The sequence below is a fragment of the Thamnophis sirtalis genome, unplaced genomic scaffold (assembly GCF_051295495.1).
Source record: "Thamnophis sirtalis isolate CommonGarterSnake01/CBP01778 unplaced genomic scaffold, rThaSir2_p1.2 scaffold_8, whole genome shotgun sequence".
NCBI lineage: Eukaryota > Metazoa > Chordata > Lepidosauria > Squamata > Natricidae > Thamnophis > Thamnophis sirtalis.
In genome coordinates this window covers 63,043,196-63,051,099 of record NW_028261388.1, presented here as the reverse complement: position 1 = coordinate 63,051,099, position 7,904 = coordinate 63,043,196, and the positions used below count along the sequence as shown (strand labels likewise).

The 7,904-nt window shown below is 52.9% G+C and overlaps 1 pseudogene; it reads left to right on the top strand.

Annotated features, from left to right (window-relative positions):
* Positions 1-4,208: 4,208 nt before the first annotated feature.
* LOC148044449 (uncharacterized) lies at positions 4,209-7,697 on the top strand (annotated as a pseudogene).
* Positions 7,698-7,904: the final 207 nt, after the last annotated feature.

Sequence of the window (7,904 nt, the reverse complement as noted above, 5' to 3'; positions counted from 1 at the left end):
GGCTGGCCATTACTGGGGAAGGAGGGTTCGCTACGTTACAGAGATCCCTCCTTCCGGCCCTATGAGTCCCACTCCGAGGCCAGATGGCGCGAGTAATCAGGACCCTGGTCTCAGGCTGCTGTCGCTAAATGCCAGGTCTGTGGTTCACAAGGCTCCTCTCGTCCGGGACTTAATTTTAGACGAGAGGGCAGACCTGGCATGTATTACTGAAACCTGGCTGGGCCCGGAGGGAGGAGTCCCCCTCGTAGAGATGTGCCCAGAAGGATTTCAGGTGCTGCACCAGCCGAGAGCCCAGAGAAGGGGTGGGGGTGTGGCTATCGTTATCCGGGAGTCGTTAGCACCTCGTAGGATCCCTGCTCCGGAGCTTGTCGGGTGTGAGTCTCTGCTGGTAAAGTTGGACCTCAAGGGTCAAGTGGGTCTGCTGTTAACGTACCTGCCTCCCAACAGCGTTGCAGCAGCCCTCCCCTCGCTCCTCGAGTCGGTAGCTGAGCTAGCAATTGAGTTCCCTAGACTTATGGTCTTGGGGGACATCAATTTGCCTTCGCTCGGTGAACACTCTGATGGGGCGCAGGAGTTCATGGCTTCCATGACGGCCATGGGCTTGACCCAGGTAATTCGGGGCCCAACTCACTCAGCGGGTCACATGCTCGACCTCGTATTTCTCTCGGAGCAGTGGACTTGTGATCTTGGTCTGAGGGGTAATGAGATCATACCCCTGTCGTGGTCAGACCACTGCCTACTGAGGCTCGACTTTCGGAGACCAAACCCCCACTGTAGGGAGGAGGAACCGACCAGGTGGTTCCGCCCCAGGCGACTTATGGAGCCTCTGAGGTTCCAGACGGAGCTTGGGGTTATTCCTGATACTCTCGCCCACAATCCGGTGGAGACTCTGGTTGCTGCCTGGCACTCGGCAGCATCGGAGACCCTTGACCGGATTGCACCACTACGGCCCCTCCGAGGCGGCGGATCCCGGAGGCCTCCTTTATTGGGAAGGTTGTTGAGAAGGTGGTGGCCTACCAGCTTCAGCGGTCCTTGGAGGAAGCAGATTACCTTGACCCCTTCCAGTCCGGCTTCAGACCTGGTTACAGCACAGAAACCGCTTTGGTCGAATTGACCGATGATCTCTGGAGAGCCAGGGATGGAGGCCATGCCTCCATCTTGGTTCTTCTTGACCTCTCGGCGGCTTTCGATACCATCGACCATGGTATCCTTCTGCGACGACTGCGGGAGGTGGGGGTGGGAGGCACTGTGTTACGGTGGTTCTCCTCCTACCTCTCGGACAGGTCGCAGTCGGTGTTAGTGGGGGGGCAGAGATCGACCCCTAGGCCCCTAACATATGGGGTGCCGCAGGGTTCGGTCTTATCCCCCCTACTATTTAACATCTACATGAAACCGCTGGGTGAGATCATTCGGAGGCATGGGATAAGATACCATCAATACGCGGACGATACTCAGTTGTATCTGTCCGCCCCGTGCCAACTCAATGAAGTGGTGGACGTGATGAACTGGGGTCTTGAGGCCGTTATGGACTGGATGAGGGCTAACAAGCTTGTACTCAACCCGGAGAAGACCGAATGGCTGTTGTGTTTTCCTCCCAATAATTCGATCAGTGTTCCATCGCTCAGGCTGGGGGGGTCAAATTTTATACCCCTCAGAGAGGGTTCGCAACTTGGGAGTCCTCCTGGATCCACAGCTGACTTTTGACCACCATCTGACGGCTGTGACCAGGGGGGCATTTGCCCAGGTTCGCCTGGTGCGCCAGTTGCGACCCTACCTGAACCGGGAGGCCTTCACAACAGTCACTCGGGCCCTTGTGACCTCTAGGCTGGAATACTGCAATGTGCTCTACATGGGGCTGCCCTTGAAGAGCATCCGGCGACTTCAGCTAGTCCAGAACGCAGCCGCGCGAGTGATTGTGGGTGCACCTCGGTTCACCCACATAACACCTATCCTCCGCGAGCTGCGCTGGCTACCTGTTGATCTCCGGGTGTGCTTCAAGGTGCTACTTGTCACTCATAAAGCCCTTCATGGTAGTGGGTCTGCGTACTTGAGAGACCGCCTCCTGCCAATTACCTCCCTGCGACCAATTAGATCACATAGATTAGGCCTCCTCCGAGTTCCATCTGCCAGTCAGTGCCGACTGGCAACTACACGGAGGAGAGCCTTTTCAGTAGTAGCTCCGACCCTTTGGAACGATCTCCCCATGGAGATTCGTACCCTCATCACCGTCCAGACCTTCCGCACAGCCCTTAAGACCTGGCTAGCCCGTCAGGCCTGGGGACAAAGATAACTGTCCCCACCCGAATGATGAATGAATGTTGCTTACTATTTTACTTCTATGTATTGTTTGTGTCTATTGTCTGTATACCCCCCCCCTCATTTTATGTAAGCCGCCCTGAGTCCCCTCAGGGAAAAGGGCGGCCTATAAGTATTAATAAATGAAATGAAATGAAATGAAGGAGAGACTCTGGGAGGAGTCTGGTTTTCAGGATTCAACTTATTTCTTAATGCTGGAGAAGCTGTTATCTGTCAAAGTCTGAGTTGCTGCAAGGTTCTTATCTATTTGTCTGCTTGGGCTTTCAGCCACCGAGGTTTATGTTACCTGCTAATAAAATGCTGTGAAATTCCAGCTAAGCTTGTCTCAGCATTCATTACTGGATGGACGAGGGGGTCAGAACAAATTGAATACTGTCCCAAACGAAGCTCCATTAAGCTACAATGGAGCAACTTCATGCTGAGAATGCCCAGTTGGCACAACAGATTGCTTTGCTGGCTGGTCAAGTATCTCAGCTCCAGAGAGCTGCTAACTCCTTCCCCAGCCATGGAGGAAATGTCCGGTGGCCATACCAGACAAGTTTGCTGGCAACCAAGATATGTTTACAGCTTTCTTGGGACAATGCCAGCTGTTTATCAGCTTGAGAGTGGAAGACTTTCCCACTGACCGGATTAAGGTGGGATTTATTATTAGTTTTCTTTCAGGCACAGCTGCGCGTTGGGCTACTCGGCTGCTATCACAGTCTAGCCCCCTGCTGAATGATTTCCGGGCTTTTTGTGACCATCTCAGGCTGATGTATGATGATCCCATTAAAGGGGAAACAGCCACTAGACTACTCAAGTCGCTGCAGCAGGGCCGTGGCTCCTTGCAGGAATATGTCAATGAATTCCAGCTGCTTAGTCAGAACTCAGCCTGGAATAAGCCAGCCCTCATGGACACTTTTCAAGAAACGGGTGGGGTCTGATCTGAGGGAAACGTTAGGTTGGGTGCACGCCGAAACAAAGGTGGACGGGCCTCCACGGCACATGGTTTTTGCAGCACATATCCTCTTGTCGGGTAGTCCGCAGGGAATTCCGGCCCATGCCTTGGTCGATTCCAGGCTACCACGAATTTTATGGATGCGGCGTTTGCTACAAAGTACGACGTCCCTCTGTCTGGTGGACCCACCAATGCAGGTTGAGACCATTGACAGCCAAGTGCTTCTGTCTGGGCCTATCAAGGCCGCCATGCAGCCCTTGCACCTAGTCATCAGGTAGCACGAGGAGGCCATCCAATTTTTTGTTGCTTCAGGCCTGCATTTCACCGTGGTCTTGGGCTTGGCTTGGCTGCGGGAGCACGACCCTCAGATTTATTGGTCGCAGAACCTGATCATGTTCCTGTCCCTGAAATGTGTTGACCATACCCATCACGTCTGTGCAGGCCAGGTGCTCAGCTTGCCTGGGGGGAGCCGTGCCACTGGGATTAGCGGAGTTCGCGGATGTCTTCAGCGAGCAGGAGGCAGATCAACTGCCACCGCACCAGCCTTATGACTGTCCCATCAACCTGGTACCTGATGCGAAGCTCCCGACGAGTCGCTTGTATTCCGTGCCCGAGCCGGAGTTGGCTGCCTTGTGGGAGTTTCTAGACAAAGACCTCACCCGGGGTTTTATCAAGCCCTCATCTTCACCCCTGTCTGCCCCGGTTTTGTTTGTTAAAAAGAAGACCAGGGATCTGAGACTTTGTTGCGATTACCGTCGCCTGAATGCCATCATGGTACGTAACCGTTACCCGTTACCCGCTGCCCCTGATTCCTGAGTTGTTGGAGTGGCTCTGGGAGGCAACAGTGTTCACAAAACTGGACTTGAGTGGGGCTTATAACCTGGTCCGAGTCAGGGTGGGGGACGAATGGAAGATGGCCTTTGGCACCCGGTATGGACATTTCATGTAAAGGGTCATGCTGTTCGGGTTGACCAATGCGCTGGTAGTCTTCCAACACTTCATGAATGACATCTTCCGGGACCTTTTGGATCAGTTTGTCGTCCTTTACCTGGACAACATCTTGATCTACTCGACATCCCGAAAGGATCATCAACATTTGCGCCTGGTCTTGCAACGACTCCGCGAGCATCGGTTGTTTCCAAAGTTGGAGAAGTGTCAGTTCTGGCAGACTACCATCGAGTTCCTGGGGCATGGTATCTCCCCTGAGGGAATTGCGATGAAGCCAGGGAAGGTGGAGGTGTTGCGCAGTTGGCAACCTCCTCGGCATATGAAGGATGTTCAGAGACTCCTTGGGTTTGCCAACTATTACCAGACCTTCACCCCCCGCTTTGCTTTCTTGACCGCGCCCCTCACTCTGCTCCTACAAAATAAAGTTCCATTTTGCTGGGGGGCCACGGAGCAACAGGTGTTCATGTCCCTGAAGCACGCCTTCACGAAGGAACCGATCCTGAAACGCCCTGATCCCCATCGTCCATTTGTAGTGGAGGCAGACGCATCTGACATCATGGTGGGTGCGGTATTACTGCAGGCTCACGCCCCTGCTGGCACCCTTTTCCCTTGCACTTATTACTCACGGAAACTCAATCCTTCCGAGCGCAATTACACCATCTGGGAGAAGGAGTTGCTGGCTATCAAGGTGGTGTTTGAGGCCTGGAGGCATCACCTGGAGGGGGCCAGGCATCAAGTTGAGGTCCAGATGGACCATAGGAATTTAGAGTTCCTGACAACGGCGCGCAAGTTGAACCAGCGCCAGATCCGGTGGTCTCTGTTCTTTGCCTGGTTCAATTTCAAAGTGACATACATTCCTATTGCGCTGAACCAAAAGGCAGATGCCCTGTCCAGGAAACCGGAGTACTCTGACCCTGCAGACTCGCTTCCACTTCGGACTGTTCTACCCGTCGAATCCTTTGCTGCAGTTCATGAACCCGTGGACTTACGATCTCTGATACAGGATGTGCAGTGGGGCGACGAGTGGGTGGGGCAACAGAGGGCAGAGGTAGGGCCGGCTTCCCCATGGACCTTTGACGATGACCTTTTGAGGTATCGGGCCCTTCATGGCTAACGTTGAGTACCACCCTCACTTTTTCCCTCTCACCCCAGTGGACTCCCCAGTCCCTGCAGCGCAGGACTCTTCTCTGAGCTCCAGGCGGTCCACCAAGTGGTGCGTCGCTATCTGACTCAGGCAAAGGAGGACTACAAAAGAGTGGCATATAAGTCTCAACGTGCGGTGCTGGAGTTCACTGTGGGAGATTGCGTGTGGTTGTCCATGCGGCATCTTCCATCCCACTGGCCAGCTAAGAAGTTTGACCACTGATATCTTGGGCCGTTCCCCATGGAGGCCGTCATCAACCCGGTGGCCTATCGCCTGACCCTACCATGCTCAATGCGAGTGCACCCGGTGTTCCATTGCTCACTCCTGATCCCTGAGCAGTCTGCTTTTCCTCTCTGCCAACCTTTCCCCCCAGCCATCATCGTGTGAGGTGGACACGCAGCCACTGCACAAAGTGGCCCGGATCCGAGACTCGAGATGGCTAAAGGGACGTTTCCAGTACTTGGTAGACTGGAAGGGCAAGAGGTCAGATGGGGGAACCTGGACCGATGCAATGGATGTGCATGCCCCTGCTCTGGTGCGAGCCTATCATGCGCAATATCCCTCGAGGCCACATCCCAAGCGTCAGCCCCGGGGCTAGGGCCCTGTGGTGAGGGATAGTGTTGTGGCCCAGCAGGAGCCATTGGAGCTGCAAACAGACTCCAACAACAAGGGGCCTTATGAGTTGGCTCTGGAAGAGGTGGAGGACCCTGGACACGGTTCCGACTCCAAGCAGGACGCAGAAGGGCTGGTTAGCCACCAGGAGGCGCCTGAGGCATGGAGCAGTGGTGAGAGCCGAAGGGAGTGTGCTCCTGACATCAGGCCTTGGAGTAGTGACCAAGAGACAAGGGAGGTGGTCCTGGCTGCCCGGCAACACCGGGCAGATCAACGGAGAAAACAGCTACGCAGTTACAAAAGATAATTGGACCCAGGTGGTTGTAATTAGGTTCCTCTCAAGATTGTATTTAAGGAGAGACTCTGGGAGGAGTCTGGTTTGCAGGATTCAACTTATTTCTTAATGCTGGAGAAGCTGTTATCTGTATCTGTCAAAGTCTGAGTTGCTGCCAAGGTTCTTATCTGTTTGTCTGCTTGGGCTTTCAGCCACCGAGGTTTATGTTTCCTGCTAATAAAGTGGTGTGGAATTCCAGCTAAGCTTGTCTTGGCATTAATTACTGAATGGAGGAGGGGGTCAGAACAGAAATGTATGTTTATTCGGTTTTCAGAGCAGTTGGTAAAAGAAACATTTCACACTTGTGTATTGGCTAAAATCTGCATTCGAACTAATGGGAGGGGTCTCTACTGTTTTAATTCTACTTGCATTGCATAAGAGAATTCAGATGTTGCTTTGAACTTAATGGTTTCGTTTCTACTTAATAAAAGCTTTTTTTTTAAATACTCTGTTTCAAGAATCTTCACTTTCTTAAGCTAGGAGAGGCAATCCTTACATAAAGTAACGTCTCTGCAAAACGGTCAGCCCAGAGAAGCGATTTCGCTCTACTGAGGGGACCCTGAAAACCTGTACCCTGTTGGAGAGGATGAGGTGACCCTGGAGGATCCCAAAAAGCCCTGCTGATCAATCGGCATTGGGACAAAAGACAGCTGGGATGGGACGAGCAGAGGAGTCACCCTCACCCATGGTAACTGAAAACTGGTGTGGAAATTGGAGCTAGAAGCCTCCTCTAACCAGGAGGAGCTAAATGAAGCCTCGCTGAGAAAGGATCGTCTGAAGAGACATGTAACCCAGTTGGTGATAGAGATCACCTCCCCTTGGGATGAAGTTTGATGGGAATCCACGAAAATTGGGATTCTTTGTGGCACACATGCTCACCTGCGGAGTACGAGTGTGCTTTTCAATCCCAAGGATCCCAAGTGTGAGTTGTGGAAGCCCTGGAAGGAGCCACTTCCATAGCCCTGGAAGGAGCCACTGCCAGATTGATGGGGACCCTACATAATGGTGATGTGCCAGAACTGCGGGACTTTGACCATTTCATGATGGCACTGCGATGATGTTTCAAGGACCCCCTCACAGACTGCAAAGCACATCACCGCATTGAAATTGTGAAGCAGGGATGGCAGCCAGTTTCAGATTATACTGAAGAATTCCAAGACCTGGCATGTCATGTGAACTGGCCAGAGGATATCCTGGTAAGCTGTTTCAAAGATGGGCTGATTGATGACCTCTATAATGCCTGTGTGGCCCGAGGTGTTACATACCGAGACCAAAGCAGAACATGGCCAGAGGATATCCTGGTAAGCTGTTTCAAAGATGGGCTGATTGATGACCTCTATAATGCCTTTGCGGTCCAAGGTGCACCGAACCACCTACATGAGTGGTATCTCACCATCGGAGACTGAGATCAACATGTCCACCTCAATGGAAGCAAGAACTTTTCAATCCGCAAACAGCATCTTCTCCGAAACCCTCAGCCTGTTTTAAGTGTGGAAAGAAGGAGCACCAAGCTGCACAATGCCATTCTCAAACACCTGCCAGGAAACCAGAGCGCCCATTGGGTGGGGGACCTACAAAACCTGACTAGTGCAGGAAGGAGACAGCCCTGAGGA